The sequence below is a fragment of the Tyto alba genome, unplaced genomic scaffold, assembly GCF_018691265.1.
Source record: "Tyto alba isolate M040663 unplaced genomic scaffold, T.alba_DEE_v4.0 Super-Scaffold_200000146, whole genome shotgun sequence".
NCBI classification, from domain to species: domain Eukaryota; kingdom Metazoa; phylum Chordata; class Aves; order Strigiformes; family Tytonidae; genus Tyto; species Tyto alba.
In genome coordinates this window covers 366,530-383,641 of record NW_024881288.1, presented here as the reverse complement: position 1 = coordinate 383,641, position 17,112 = coordinate 366,530, and positions in this window count along the sequence as shown.

Sequence of the window (17,112 nt, the reverse complement as noted above, 5' to 3'; positions counted from 1 at the left end):
CCTGAATTAGGGGGAACAGGGTCGGCAGGAACAGGTACTGTGCCTGAATCAGGGGGCACAGGGCCAGCAATATGGAACAGGAGGTAGCCCTAGATTTATTACAGCTGCTTTTTAGAAAAGCGGGGAGTAGATTGTGTAAAATCACTCGTGGGTTTAGTAGCATTAGGATGGGTCAAAGGATGCTTTCAAGATCCTAATTCTCTTTTTGATGTCGAGGAGTGGAGAAGATTAGGCGATGTTTTATGGGATATGGTAATTGATGAGGATAAAGCTGCAAGGAAATTGATGAAACTGTGGTGGGAGGTGGTGAATAATGTTAAGCGGTATGAGCTTGAAAAGAACCTTGCAGCCATGGCAACAACAAAGTTGGGGGGGGGAAAGTTCCACCGTTACCCCAGAAAGTGGCACATCCGGATCTATGCTTTTTGACAGTGATCGTATTCCTGTACCATCAACAGGAGTACCGGTTCCAGTTAACATGAGTAGGGGAAGTCTGGAAGCCAGTTCCCCCCCAGTGCCCCCACAGTCATGCCCCCCCCCATTCCCTCCGACCTCGGAGGCAGGGGGGGAGAGGGAAGATGGCCGCCCCAAGAGGGATGATGGCCGCTCAATGCAGTCAGGTATAACGAAAGTACAGGGGCAGGTATGCCATGTTGACTGGCAGGAGATCATGCGCCAGGCGGCAGAGGATAAGCAATATGACGTTGTTGGTACCCTGTCTGAGAATCTGGGATTTCCAGTTCGATTCGAGTCGGCTGAAGATGGAGCCGTTTATGGCAGCCATAGTCCATTGAATTGGAAGATGCTGTCGCAGTTGCGTAGTACTGTTAATGAGTCTGGGTTACATGGTGAACCCACGAAGCAGTTATTAAATTACATATGGGGGGCACCCTTTTGTGTCAGGAAGATATTAAGGTTGTTATGAAAATGATTATGACCCAATCTCAGTTGTTGCTATGGCAGGCCCACTGACAACGATTCTGTGAAATAGCAGCTCAACAGCCCAGACATCAGGATGACCCACTATTTGGGGTAACCGTGGAACAGCTTATGGGAGCTGGGCAATATATTACCATAGACGCTCAAATGCGGCAAGGCCCAGATGTCTGCCTGGAGGCCATGCGGACAGAAAGGCTAGCCATAGCCGCAGTTAAAACAGCCCCCTCATCTCCGTCTTATATGGCAATAAAACAGGGACGGGATGAAACCTTTGCGCAATTCATTGATCGGGTAACTGCAGCTATAGAACAGGCAGAGGTTCAAGAGTGGATGAAACCTGCGCTTCTCAGGCGATGCATTTTAGAAAATACTAATCCAGAAACAAAGTCTATTATACCAACACTGCCTGGGGATGCTACGATAGAGCAGATGCTGGAGTGTATGAGCAGGGTGCCTGTAGGCCCCCAGGCTATGTTGGTAGAGGCAGTTAGGGAGTTAGGGAGGGACCTGATCCAGGCCCAGCACCAAGCCTTTGCAGCCCTAGCCCCATTACGTCCATCTGAGAAGCAACAGCGACCACCGACGCGGCGCCGTCCCAAGTGTTTTCGATGCGGGCAAGAAGGACACTTACGGCGAGAATGCCGTGTTTGACAAGTCTGGTGCGAGAACTGCCACTCACACAACCACAGTGCCGCTGCATGTGGGTGATCGGGAAACGCCCGAACGAGCGCGATGGGCCACCGTGCAACGACAACAGTGGTGGCCCCTGCACAGCTAGGCAACAGCCCAAAACTGCCTCAACAACAAGTCCCAGCCCCCGCCAACAACAATCCGTTCCTGCGAGTGCTCTCCAGCCAGCCACAAGAGGGAGCCTCGGCTTGGACCTGGCGACAGCAATAGGTGTTACACTGATCGATCAACGGCCGCAAAGGATTGCGACTAAGGTTAAGGGCCCAATATTAATTAATGGACAGCCACAAGGTCCTTTACTAGTTGGGCGATCATCAAGAAGCATTAAAGGACTGTTTATTCTGCCAGGAATTATTGATGCTGATTTTACCGGGACTATATGCATAATGGTGCAGACTTTGTTTCCCCCAATTCATATTCCAGTGAACAGTAAAATTGCTCAATTAGTGCCTCTGCCCCAACTGACCAAAGAGATGGAAGCCATCTCCGCGGCTACCAGGTGAGCCGCTGGCTTTGGATCCACAGGAGATTTGGCTCTGTTAACTATGGCAATGAATCGCCATCCGGTGATTGACGTTACCTTCTGCTCGAATGGGACACAGATTTGCCTTACTGTATTATTGGATACTGGAGCCGACCTCACCATTGTGGACAATAACCATTGGCCACCCAACTAGCCTTTGGAACCTATGGCTCGCGGAGTCAAAGGAGTTGGGGGGACACTCATCAGTGATGCGCAGCAGAGAGCATATTCGAGTGATCATAGATGGGAGAGTCGCGAATACGTATGTAACAGTTATGCCTCTGCCTCAAGGAGTTTATGGCCTAATTGGCCGTGATGTGCTGGACCAGATTAGTGTCATCCTGACAACCAGTGATCCTTTTTAGCGACAGTCACTGCTTCTAGAGCTTTCCCAATCCTGTTGAAGTGGTTATCAGACACCCCGGTTTGGATCGAGCAGTGGCCGTTGAAAAAAGAAAGCCTTTCAGCAGCGCATCAACTAATTGAGGAACAGCTGTCTCAGGGATATTTACGATTGTCCATTAGCCCGTGGAATACACCCATATTCGTTGTCCGGAAAAAGTCAGGGAAATTTCGCCTCCTCCATGATCTGCGTGCGGTAAATGTGCAGATGCAGCCCATGGGAGCCCTCCAGCCCGGGCTGCCCAATCCATCTATGCTGCCTGAACACTGGCATCTACTCATTGTTGATCTGAAAGACTGCTTCTTTACCATCCAACTGCATCCAGAGGATACACAGCGTTTTGCCTTCACCCTCCCATAGATTAATCGTGAAGCACCGGCTCAGCGATTCGAGTGGACAGTATTGCCACAAGGAATGAAGAACAGTCCAACACTCTGTCAACTGTTTGTAAGCAATGCCTTACTACCCGTCAGAATTGCCTGGCCTACTGCATTATATATCATTATATGGATGACATTCTGATTGCTCAAGAATGCCCTTTCTCTGACCAGCAATGTTCCTTTTTGACTCACGCTCTTCAAAAGGAAGGCCTTGTTATTGCTCCTGAAAAGGTTCAATCTTCGGCACTGTGGAAATACCTTGGGTGGCTGATAACAGACTCACAAACACAACCACAGAAATTACAGATACAGCTTGATGTCTGTACCTTACATGACGCACAGAAATTGCTTGGAGTCCTACAATGGCTTCGCCCTGTGGTAGGAATTGCCAATGATGAATTGGATGTCCTCCAACCCTTACTCCAGGGGGTTGATCCTGCTTACCCGGTGCACTTATCAGAGGAACAACGATCAACCCTGTCCCGAAATGCAGACTACGTTACCCAGTGATGAGTTGACCGCCGAGATCCCCGGCTACTGGTAGACCCCACCATCTTAAACAGCCCATCCCAGCTCATCGGCGCATTAACTCAACACCAAAAGAAAAAGGGGGAGAAGGTCAAGGTACTGGAATGGGTATACACAAGGCTACAGCCTCAAAAATCCATTCAACAAAAACTGGAGAACCTAGCAGAATTAATTAGAAAGGACCGAACTCGCATCCTACCGATTACGGGATCTGAACCAGGCAGCATACATCTACCCATCAAGAGGGAGTTGCTTGAATGGTGCATCAGACAATCGGAAGAGTTGTAAGCCAGCCTGCTAACTGCAGCTCAGGATATAGCAGTGACTCCAATCAAATCGCCAGTACTGCAATGGGTAAGCCAACACGACTGGATCATGCCTTCCAAATGCAGTGAGACGCCTCTATCAAACACCATTACTGCTTTCACTGATGCTGGAAAAAAATCTAAGCGTGCCGCCGTCACCTGGTTGAAGGATAAAGTATGGCACCACCATGTTTTGTCAGCTATTCCAGGGGACTCATTGCAAACGCTTGAACTGTCAGCAGTGGTTTGGGTCATCCTTTGATGGCATGATCAACGTCTCAATGTAGTAACTGATTCTTTATATGTTGCAGGAGTCCTACACCGTATAGAAGATGCACCACTCAGGGACTCAAAAAATCCCAGATTAAATGAACTATTTTGCCGACTTCAATCTGCTTTGCAACAGCGCCAGAATCTGTATGCAGTCATTCATATAAGAAGTCATATGTGGTCCCAAGGACTAGGGGAAGGGAATCAAAGAGCAGACCGACTCGTCACCCTAACAGTGCCACTCAGCGACTTTGTCAAGGCCCACGAGGCTCATGCTACTTTCCATCAGAATGCAAAAGGCCTGAAAAAACAGTTTAATATAACCACTGAAGAAGCAAAGGGATTGTAAGAGCCTGCCCAGAGTGCAGCCATCATGGTCCTGGCCTGGGAGTCGGAGTTAACCCCCGAGGATTGGGCCCTTGTGACCTCTGGCAGATGGATGTGACGCATGTCCCAGAGTTTGGTCGGTTAAGATATCTGCACGTCACAATTGACACATACAGCCCATTTGTATGGGCCACGCCCCAGACAGGCGAAAAGGTATTGCACGTAGTACGCCATTTGACGAGCTGCTTCGCTGTCATGGGGGTTCCACAGAAGATAAAAACGGACAATGGTCGGGCTTATATTACTGAAAAAATGAGAAAGTTCTGTCAGAGCTGGGGGGTTGTACACATGACAGGTTGTCGTGGTTTAGGCCTGATTGTCAGCCAACCACAATGCAGCAGCTCTCTCTCCCTTCCCCTCCGGCAATGAGAAGGGACAGAGAGCCAGGCTTGGGGTTCAAGATAGGACTGGGATGGGGAAAAATCCCCCTTTTATGATCACGAGCAAAAGGCAGACTCGTTAGGGGAAGAAAAAAACCCCATACATTTATTACAGACACTAACAACACATAACAGAGTAAGACAGTGAGAAGCATTGCCACATCTTGAGAACACCTTCCCCCCACCCCTCCCTTCTTCCCGGGCTCAGCTCTGCTCCCGATATCTCTACCTCCTCCCCTAGTGGTGCAGGGGCAGGGAATGGGGGGTGCAGTCAGCGCTGCCACTTCCTTCATCTTCGGTGAGGGGAGTGTCTGAAACTTGTTCCCCCTGCTCCATCGTGGTCCCCCTCTCACAGGAGACAGTCCTCCACAAACTTTCTCCGACTTGAATTCCTCCCACGGGCCGCAGTGTTCCGCACACTGCTCCGTCATGGGTCACTAACTTCCTCCGACTGGATTCCCTCCCACGGCTGCAGCCCTTCCCGAGCTGCTCTGGCGTGGGACTCCCCCGCATGCTGCAATCCTCCCAGCACTGAATTACAGCAGCGGGGCTACCTTTTCCCATGAGACCCCGGCCTTCTTCGGGCACAGAACCTTGATTATTCCGAGCAGGAGCAACAGGCCATAAATCAATGTCTGCTCCACTGTAGATCTTCATGGGTGGCAGGGGGGGGCCGCCCTGCCATCTCACCACAGGATACAGGGGGGTCTCTGCTCCGGCACACCTCCCCCCTCCTTTCTTCCTCCGTTCCTCCACTGACCTTGGTGTTCATGCAGCTGCAGCAACTCCTCCTCACAAGTCCGAATGCACATCACCACGTCCCTTCTTAAATACGTTATCGCAGAGGCGCAGCCAATTGGCTCAATTTCCCAAACAGAAGTGGAGCTGACGTGGAGCTGGGGGAGCTACGAGAAGCTTCTCACAGGGGGCTGCCTCGATAGCCCCCTCCCCTGCCACCAAAAGACTCCACCACTCACTCAGGACACAGTTATTCCCCATTCTCCAACTGGGCAGGCTATAACTGAAAGATCACATCAGACAATTAAAATATATTTGCAAAAATTCCACGACGTCAAAAATATCCAAGAGAGAGTAGCTAAGGCACTGTTTGTGATGAATTACCTTTGCATTTTTGGAGATTCAGATGTAGCGCCGGTTAAGAAACATTCTGACACCTCTGGGAACAACAAACCACAGGGCATGAAAGTCTATTATAGAGACCTATCCACAGGGAAGTGGGAGGGACCTGCTGAGGTCCAGTTCCTTGGTAAGAGCTATATGTGCATTCTTACTCCCTCAGGCTCCCAGTGGATTCCTGCCAGGTGGACTAAGGCCGCTTTGGACGTTGGACACTCCGAAGTTCCAGACTGTTAAATTTCCTTGGGATAACTGAAGCAATGTGGTGGTTTCTGTTACTGGTTTTGGGGGGCGCGAATTCGATTGGGGTTGGGATAAAGAGAACCGTGTTCGATCCAAGAGAAAATGTATGGGTAACATTAGGCTGAGCCGCAAACACTACCACCTTTTGCACTAGTCTCGCCACCCCAAGTGCACCCTTTCTAACATGCTTGGTAGGCATCCCCCTGAACGGTGCCAACTGGAGTTCTCTAAACCAAACACTTGCGGAATATGCCCAACGCTGGAACCAGTCCAGGAACTGGTATAGGGCTTTTGCATCAAACATGAGTAGCTGGTTTGACAAATATGATTCTTGGGCTAACCGCCTGCCCATTGGCCCACGTCCCCAGGAACTTGAACTAGTAGACTCACTGAATGCCTCTTACTGTGTTTTCCTAGATGCGTCTAAATACCCCTGCAGTGAAGGGAACCGGTACCCTTGCAAGGTCACAGTAGGAACTGAGGTATCCTCACAAGGCAGTAGCGCCTGTTGGGGAAATTGGTGTAAGCCAATGAGCCGAAATAGGCTGCATCCAGCCCCTGGTACTACCACGCCCAGGAGGTTACCTCCTGGCCTATTTCTCATTTGTGGTGATCGGGCATGGCAGGGGATCCCCTTCCGACCCACTGGAGGGCCCTGCACCATTGGGCGTCTCAGTTTGGCCTTACCCCATCATCACCCTAATAAAAACCATCCAGTTCCGACGATATAGATGCGCACTAAAGACCCTCACTAATGCCTGTGATGACAATGTCAGCTTATGGAACAAATGGGAAGCAATATTCTCTTCTTTCTTTGTCCCAGGTGCTTCTGCTGCCCAAGCGCACCGACAGTTAGAGAAATTATCTTGTTGGGTGGTAAAACAGGCAAATCTTACCAGCACTGTACTTTCAGGCCTAGCCGAGGGTATGAACGAACTCCAGCATGCCATATTACAAATCGAATGGCCATTGATTTCCTACTCTTGGCGCATGGTCATGGCTGTGAGGATTTTGAGGGTATGTGTTGTATGGATTTGGAAGACAAATCGAGGTCAATTCATACGGAACTTAAACAGCTTGTAGAACATACCCAAAAGATAAAACAAGATGTGGGGTTCTTTGGACTAGACGGACTCACTAACTGGATGGGATTAGGTGGATGGTTAAAAGGCCTTTCCAAAGTTTGCTTCTTATTCTGATCTTTGTCATTATTGGGCTTGCATGTTTAAGTTGTGCTTTATCATGTATTAAGAAAATCTTTGAACAAACGTTGGGGCAGGCTCTGCTCGTACAAAAAGAAAAAGAGGGAACTATTGGAGAATGGCACAGAGACAAGGGTCATGAGCCCACCGAGCAGTTGTACGATCAGAGCCTGTTCTAAGGGCTGATGCTGCCTCGCTGATGCTGGGCCTCACTAGGGTTTGCCTGCAGCTGCTCGCAGCTGCTGATACATGAAGAATGTCAAGGACACTTCAGGTCTTGTGTATCCGTGGTGTGTCAAAAACAAGTTAAGAGGAATTAGAAATAGTGGCCTCGAGAAACTTATTGTTATGGTAACGGTGGTCTGAGAAACTTTGTGTTATGGTACCGTTGTGTATTGAAAACAAGTTAAGAGGAATTAGAAATAGTGGCATGAGAAACTTAGTGTTATGAGAAGCTTGTGCTGTTAGCTAAGTAGGTGGACCGTGCGAATACGACCTTTAGAGCTTAAGCCAATCAGCTAGTGACTAGTAGGCATAATAATTATCATTGTCTGTATAAATATATGTACCCTGGTCCAATAAAGATATATGATGCTCTATCACCCACATTGAGTCCTGTCTCGGCGTGTCATTCCTCCGTCGCTCCGCACATGCATGTGACAATAAACCAGCCACAAACTGGAACCAAAAAGTGGATGAATTGACAAAAATTAGGAAAATAGACATGAAAAATTCTTTAGACCCCACATGGTATCTATTGGGAGAATGGTTACATCAAAAAAGAAAAGATCTCTGGCCTACTGCTTTTGCCTGTATATATCTGGGATTTTCACAGGTCTACTTTTCCATTGTGCTTTGATCTTTCCCACAGCAGGGCAGGAAGCTCAAGGATGTTCAATAAGGTGCCTCTGTGTTTCTCACAGGCCTCTGTTATCTAAGCACAGACATTCTACCTGTCAAGCACACAGAGGTAAACCACAATTAGTGTGATATATGTGTTTTTTGGCACCTCAGCTGCAAGTCACTTGAGCATATTTACAATCCTCCTCGGCAATTTTCCATTCTATTCCCACAACAGGGCAACCTAATAAAAGCCAACAGCTACCTGCAGAGATGGTGGAGCCAAGCTCTCTTCCTGCAGTGGCCAATGATATGACAGGGGCACCAGTCACAAACTACCTTTTGGGAGCTCTAGACTGAGCCTCAGGAGAAATAGAATGGACTAGGAGGAGCACTTGCTGTGATCTCCACCTTTGGAGCACTTCAGGTTTCAGCTCTACAAAGTCGCAGCCAGCCTGGAGGCTGGACTAGAGACCCCTAGAAATCTCTTCCCCACCAATCCTTCCATGAGCCTGTGCCTTGCAACATGCCCTACAAGAAGAAACTAAGATGGAGGTGAGGGCCTCTATGTCATAGGACAATTCAGGAGTAAAAGGGAGCTCAGGAAGCCTCGAGTCCAATGCCCAGCTCAAAGCAGGGTCAGCTCTGAGGTCAGACCAGGTAGCTCAGTAAATGTCAACATTCACATAGAGAGTTTACACATGAGCCAGGCATCTAAGCCACCATTACAGAAACGAAGATGAGACATTTGACCAGCTCCCTGAACACAGCTATCAGTATGCCATCCCTCCTGAGATTCCTGGGAACATCCACCTTCTTTTGCAGAAGATTCTTCTGTAAGGTTCCTGGCACATCTCCAGACCAGGGGGTGCTCTAGGCTGTAAAAAAGAAAGAAAGTCTGATTTGGGTACTATCAACTTAATTACTAAAAGAGAGGGAGATAGAGGGATCTCAGAGCTTCCATGTTGATGCTGAAGATCTAAGCTGTTGGAGAATGGCTCAGAGACAAGGGTCATGAGCCCAACGAGTAATGGTACGATCAGAGCCTGTTCTAAGGGCTGATGCTGCCTCGCTGATGCTGGGCCTCACTAGGGTTTGCCTGCAGCTGCTCGCAGCTGCTGATAAATGAAGAATGTCAAGGATGCTTCAGCCTTGTGTACCGTGGTGTGTCGAAAACAGGTTGAGAGGAATTGGGAATAGTGGTCTGAGAAAACCAGTGTTAGGGTAACGGTGGTCTGAGAAACATTGTGTTATGGTACTGTTGTGTATTGAAAACAAGTCAAGAGGAATTAGAAATAGTGGCATGAGAAACTTAGTGTTATGAGAAGCTTGTGCTGTTAGCTAACTGCAAGTAGATGGACCGTGTGAATACGACTTTAGAGCTTAAACCAATCAGCTAGTGACTAGTAGGCATAATAATTATCATTGTCTGTATAAATATATGTACCCTGGACCAATAAAGACACAAGTAGACTGGTGCTCTATCACCCACATTGAACCCGTCTCGGCGTGTTGTTCGTCCGCAGCTCCGCACTAAGCCTCTGAGAAAGGAGGTCAGAATGAAAGTTTTGAGCTAACATAGCTTTTTGATCATTTCAGTTGTGAAGGCTCTGCTCCCCACATTCAGTCACTGGTACCCAGAAACCTGCCCTGCTTTTCCTTCTTCTCCTCCCCAAACCTGACCAAGTGATGGGAAGAAAGGAAGCAGAAAGGCCCTAGGCCTCTGTGAATTAGCGGGGGTCTGGCACTTGGAGGCCACAGTGTCATTTCATTGTACACCCCATAAAGAACTAAGCTGGGAAGTGAGACTGAAAGCCCAAATCCACAGGGTTCATTGACAGGCAAGGCTGTGTCCGTGGCTGGTCTGGAAACCAGTACACCTACTGCATAGATCAAGCTGGTGTTGAAACTCTGGCTTGGGCTTCAATGGTCTCCTGGGCCCAGGGACAGAGGTGTGGGCCCAGACCCGAGGTTGGGCTGGCCAGGGCCGATGGAGGCCTATGGATGCTCTCAGTGCCCTGACACTGCGCCCACGGGATCCCCCCTGGCAGTGCCCTCGAGAGGCCAAGTTCTCCTTCCCTGAAGTCCAGGGCCTGTGCTCTGCTCCTCTCCTTCCCCACGTCCCTGGGGATCTGGGAGACCAGGATTTCATGGTCACGCCCTGACAATGGTATTCACATCCCTCACCAGCTCTTTTGGGAATACCAGGTCCAGGTGAGCAGACTGAAAGGACTATTTGCCATCTGTGCTAAGAATATTTCCACAAACTCCACAAGAAACGTCCTGGGTGGTTTGCATGCTGCTGTCCCACATGAGCAGTGAATACCAAGGAAACTGTGTCCTCCAGAAGAGCCAGGTTGTGTGATCCACTGATTTCCTGCGACCATTCAATGAAGACATTGTTGACTCCTCACCCTGGCTGTATGACCTGTAAACGGCTGGGATGGAGTTGATTTTCTTCATAGCAGCCCATAGGGTGATGTGCTTTGGATTTGTTACTAAACCAGCACTGATAACACATCAGAGTTTTGGCTGTTGCTGAACAGTCCTTGCAGAGCATGAAGGCTTTCTATTTTTCCCACTCTGCCCCTGCAGCAAGTAGGCTGGGGGTACACAAGAAGTTGGCAGGGGCACAGCTGGGACAGCTGACCCCAAAGGACCAAAGAGATTTTCCATTCCATATGATGTCAGGCTCAGAAATAATTAAAACAAAACAAAACAAAACAAAACAAAACAAAACAAAACAAAAAACCCCCAACAAAACAAAACAAAACTCAATGGAAGAAGGAAAAAGGGGAGATATTCATGGTGATGGCATTTGTTTTCCCAAACCCTGTTTTCCTAGGAATGACTAAACATCTGCCTGCTGATTGGATGTAATGCATGAATTTCCCATTTTGCTTTGCTTGCACACGCAGATATTGCTTCACCTATTAAACTCTCTTTGTCTTGACCCATGAGTTTTCCTGCTTTTGCACTTCCAATTCCCTCCCATGCCCTGCTGGGGTGGTAAGAGGCAAAGGGGAAGTGAGCAAATGACTCTGTGGGTGCTTAGCTGCTGCCTGGGGTAAACCAAACTGAACACCTACCACAGTGTCATCGTTTCTGGTTTCTCCTTTGACCCACACACATCTCAATCCATGAGCTTCTCTGGTTTATTTTTTCCTCTTGTCCTGTTGAGTGGGCTGAGTGAGTGAGCAGCTGGGTGGCTGTCTGGCTGCTGGACAAAGTTAACCCACCACAGGACTACATCAGGACTGCTGTGTCCAGTACGGGGTTCCCCAGCACAAGAAAGATCCTGACAGACTGGAGCGAGTCCTGCGGAGGCCAGAAGGATGGTTGGGGCCTGGAGCACATTATGGACAAGGAGTGGCTGAGAGAGCTGGGGTTCTGAGAAATCCCTCAGAGCCAAACACTGCAGCAAGGACCCAGGCCAGTTGGTGGGATCTCACTCAATGGATATTTTCAGTATTTGTCAAGACAAGCCCATGAGCACCTGATCTAGCTGGAGCTGTCTGACATGGGGCTTCTTGGCTGAGAGACCGGCTGTGGCAAGAGCTCTGGAACTTGGTGCGTCATAAGTGTCAGTAGGAAACCAGTTTCCTTTTTACTAATAATGGTGGTAAAGTTGGGTATCACTGGTGTTTCCTCTTCCAGGACTTTTCCAGCCCAGCCCAGCCCCAGCCCAGCTCTCCCCACCTGCCCTGGCCCCAGGGCAGTGCCCACCACAGGATGCTGCAGCCCTCTGGGCACTCAACCACAGCTCCAGCTCCTCGGAAGGGCACAGCAGCTCCTGGAGGTCAGACAGGGGGGTCAGCCTTCCCACAAGCACCAGGGCTGATGCTGGCCAAAAGGGACAGGAGGAAACAGAAGCCAGTCAGTCTCTAGCTCTGCAGCATTCATCTGGTAGGTTGTCCCTAACCTCACCTGCATTTACACCCTTCCCTTCCCCCACCAGCCCTGCTCCCCAGCACAGCACAAGAGTCCTGGCCCTGGGCCTCCTCAGGCAGCTCCTGCACCTCTCCAGTCTCCCTTTCCCATGCCCACTGCGTTCACACTGACCCCCAGGGCACTGCGGAGTCCTTGCTTGCATATACCTTGATTTAGTGCTTTGCTTTTGGGGGACATCAACTTCAAGGGTGTTTCACTTTATGCGTGTCCATTCGTTCCCACCCCAGGGCATGTGGTGACCCCTACTCCTCTCCTGACCAAATTATTTTCCATAAAGACAGCTATATGCCATGAGTCCTGGCATATATGAAGCAGCCTGAGGAGGTAGTGGGGAGCTCATGCACCATCTTACACCAAGAAGAGAGCCTTTAAAAGCAGAACTTTTTGTCCAGTGGAACCCAATGATATTGTGATCTTAACTCCAAATACAGGGAGAACATAAGGAGAAAAGAATTTTAAAAGACCAATTCCTTAGACATTTTATTGGCAGCCACTTTGGAGGAAGAACCCAGCCTTCAGGCACTGCACCCAGGAGATCCCATTTTATTCAAGAGCTGCTATTGGATACGTCACACCTGACACAGTGTGGTGCAAGAGTAAGACACAACAGGAAAAATCCTCAAGAGAGGTAGGGTAAGTCCAGAAAATTATCTATATGTAGGATTATTACAGGGAAAATAGCAGACTCCTGGCCTAAGATAAACTCTGGGAAATGTGAAGTGACTTGAGACAGGTTGTTGTCAGTGAAACTACATCCCTTGGGTCAGTTTCCATAGGGCATCCTTGAGCTGCTGGTTCCTCATGGTGTAGGTGAGGGGGTTCACTGCAGGAGGCACCACGGAGTACAGAACGGACAGTACCAGGTCCAGGGTTGGGGAGGAGATGGAGGGGGGCTTGAGGGAGGCAACATGGCAGTGCTGAGAACCAGGGAGATTATGGCCAGGTGAGGGAGGGATGTGGAGAAGGCTTTGTGCCGTCCCTGCTCAGAGGGTATCCTCAGCACGGCCCTCAAGCTTTGTGCCTAGCACAGTGCAATGAAAACAAGGCAGCCAAATGCAACAAAGACACTAACCACGATAAGCTGAACTTCCCTGAGGTAGGAGTCTGAGCAGGCAAGCTTGAGGATTTGGGGGATTTCCCAGAAGAACTGGTCAACAGCATTGCCTTAGTGGAGCAGTATTGACAATGTATTGGCTGTGTACAGCACAGCATAGAGAAACCCACCGCCCCAGGCAGCTGCTGCCATGTGGACACAAGCTCTGCTGCCCAGGAGGGTCCCGTAGTGCAGGGGTTGGCAGATGGCAACGTAGCGGTCGTAGGCCATGATGGTGAGTGGAGAATACTCAGCTGACATAAAAAACGAAAAAGAGCTGAGCCACACACCCTTGGCAGGAGATGTCCCTAGTGTCCTGCAGGGAATTGACTACGGATGTGGGAACAGTGGTGGAGATGGAGCCCAGTGAAGGACTGAAAGTTTGAGAAGGAAGTGAGAGAAGGCCAAAACTATTTCTCTTGTTTAGAGCAAAGAAATTGTTTATGGTAGAATCGTTGTTGGTCAGCATGTTCTACTCATATTATTTTCTTCCTTTCACTCACATAGTTTAGTCAGCTGCTAGGCAGAATTAATATCAAGATGTTTTGAAATATGCAACGTCTCCCTCAGGAAATTTAAGTAGGCCTTGAGATGGTTCCTTAAGTTTCCTGAGTACCCCTGATAACAAGGGCCTAAGACGCCACTGTCAAGATAATCACCTGGGAATTAGTTTCAACTGACCTTCTTGGAGCATCCCAGGGCCCAAGAATGGATGAGCTAACTGCATGACCATATGTGGGCAAAGGAATCCCAAAGTTCAATCACCGGACACTGTGAGGAAGACTATGAGTGACCACCAGAGGGGGAAAAGACCCTAACCCTAATTTTATCACACATGCTCGGACTATGTAGATAAATTCTAGGAAATCTTATGTATATGTAGATTAGTTCTCAGAAATCTACTGAATATGTACAAGCTCACAGCACATATTCTCTGTGATTGTACCTGTCTGTGGGAGCACTCGTGGTGGAGCGATCCCCAGTGCTGCCCAGCGCTGCTAATAAAGAATACCTGCTCAGCAGTTCTACTGGATTCTAAGTGTTGAGTGAATTTCTGTGTCAGAAGGAGCAGCCCCTGCGGCCCTGGCTGGAGCAGTCGGGGTGGGGGTGGCTCGGGGGCACCGCGGGGATGTGCCCGGGCTCAGCTCCAGGAGGAAACCACAGACTTCCTGCCCGGGCGCTTGTGGGGGGGAGCGCGAGGAGCTCTGTGAGGCCACGTGGGCTGTGGTTTGTGCACCTGCAGGCTGCAGCTCCCGAGCCCCCCGCGGGGAATAACGGCCCCTCGGTGACATGCTGAGAGTCAGGGATCCGTCTGAGCTGCTTGTCTGCTGCCAGGACAGGGACATGGCCCAGCCCCAGCTCGTTTGAAGGGACCTTCCATGGGGCTCTCCAGGGAGGGACGGGTGAGCCAGCGCTCCTGGGATGGGGCTCTGGCCTGGGCTGAGGCCCTTTCCCCGCTGCTGCTCCCAGCACAGAGGGGTCTGAAGCAGGGGCAGGGGCTCTTTCCTTCCCCCCTGACACAGCCCCCGGTGCCCTCCCAGCCCCGTGGTTCCCGTGGCATGGGGATGGCTGGGCACTCACACCTTGGGCTCTTGGATGTGCCCAGTATAGGAGATGCTCAGTGCTCCCGGCCCACACAGCAGGGTTCAAGGCATGAAAAACCCATTTCCCCCACTACAGCCAGCCCTGTCCTGTGACGCCGCACCACCACAGTGATGTGACACCTGCAGCAGAGCCATCCCTCATATATGGTCATGAATGGCACTGGAGACGTTCATTGGAGGGCTGGGCTGTGTCGGAGGGGAGATAACTCCCGATAATGTCTAAAATGGTGCTGCTGCTTTGATTGGCTCCTCCCGTAGCTGGCCTGGCATCTGCAGAGCTATATTGCCCTCCTGTCATCATTGTCCTCGAGAGTCCCCAGGAGCTGTGACAGCAGTGTGGCACGGCAGGGATGTGCTGGCAGGGCAGGAGGCTCAGGATGGGCACAGAGGGACTGCTGTCCCCTCAGGTGCTGGGGCTGCTCCTCTGGGTACAGCTGTGCAGGGGTAAGTGCTGGCTCCATTGTCCCACAGCCCAGGAATAGCGGGTACTAGCGTGGTCATCGGGATCTGTCTGGGAATGGGGATTCTTTGCAGTTGCTACAGAGATGATGGACACAACGTGCTCAAGTCCGTGGACCCTGTGCCCTTCCCTGGGCTCATCTGGGTGGGAGACAGTATCTCCTTTTGCAGGGTTTCAGTGTCTAGGGCAGCCTGTGCCTGGCTGGGTTCATAGACACCCTGTCCTGGGGTACCTTTTGGGACCCCCTGTCCCCTCGCACTGTGCCTCTGTAGCCGGTGGTGGACTCGCTGGTGATGGCAGCACCCAGAGATCCTCCCTGGGACACTGCTAATGTCTCGGGTGTCCCGAAGGGATTTTGTGCTGTTCACTGCCCCCTTGTTCCAGGGGAGCCCTGACCCCATGAAGACAGTTTGTACCCCACGTAGAGATGGAGACCAGGGCATCTACAGCAGAGAGACACCCTTCCTGGGGGACCCAGCCCAGTGCAGGGACTGGGCTGACACCAGGGATGAGAAGGGGAAGTGGGTGGGGGGATCCTCTGGATCACCTCAGTGGGAACACAGAAAGCCCTGGGCATGGGGGTGGGTTTGGCTGGCTCTGCAGCAGGCAGTTGCATGGGAAGCGGCAGGCCTGGGTACATGGGGCTGTTCAGGGGGTACTGGGGAGGAGCAGGTGCCCAGTGCAGGGCTGGGCAGTGTACAGGTGGGCATGGGCAGGAGGCAGGTGGCCATTGGGGTGGGAAAAGGTGCTTTGTGTGGTGGGATGGTGAATGACCCAGCAGGTCTGGAGCTGGGCACCCCCAGTCTTGCACAGCCCATGACGATAGAAGGGACCCCTGAACTGCCCTGGGGACAGCCTGGAGAGGAGTGGGCTCCCACCCTGGTGCCTCTGACTCTACCTTGGCAGTGGGCTCCCCGAGACCCACAGTCTGGGTCTCGGTGCTCCCCTGACCCATCCCATCTTGGTGTTTGAAGGTGCTGTGGAGGTGAGGCTGGCAGACGGAGACAGGCGCTGTGCTGGGAGAGTGGAGGTAAAACATCAGGGCAAGTGGGGGACCGTGTGTGATGACTACTGGAGCATGAAGAATGCAGCAGTGGTTTGTAAACAGCTGGACTGTGGGTCTGCTGTTGGAGCTCCTCTGTACAGACACTTTGGGCCAGGATCTGGCCCCATTTGGATGGATGATGTTGGCTGTAATGGCACCGAATCTGCCCTGTCTGACTGCACACGCAGAGGATGGGGTGAAAATGACTGTGAACATTCTGAGGATGCTGGAGTGATGTGTTCAGGTAAAGAGACAACCTATTCCATACCTCTGGGGCTGGGATAGTGGAAAGGATCTGGCTGTGCCCTCAGGGAGCAACGCGCGGACACTGGAGCACTGCTCAGTGTGGCCAGTCACACTGCCGAGCTGGGACTGTCATTGCTGGTGACCCTAGTCCCTGGGGAAAGCCTAGAGTGAGCTTAACCTAGGGTGAACTAACCCTGCCACAGTGTCTCATCCCCTCTTCAGCCAGTGTCTTAGGCTGCAAATGAACACTCTGTCCCTTCCCCCGTGTGTTCACTGGTATCCACTGGACTCCACCCAGTCTGCCCATTCCCAGCCAACAGTGGTGAGGGCCCTGTGCTGGAGAAACCAGGGCGGGACTTTCTCAGAACATCACACCTTGGAGGAATGGCATGAGGTGGCTGGTTCCCGTGGGTCATTCCCCCTCACAGGCATGAGTACCTCAGCTGAATCAGACCGGCTTTTCATGGAGCACAATGCTGTCCGTGG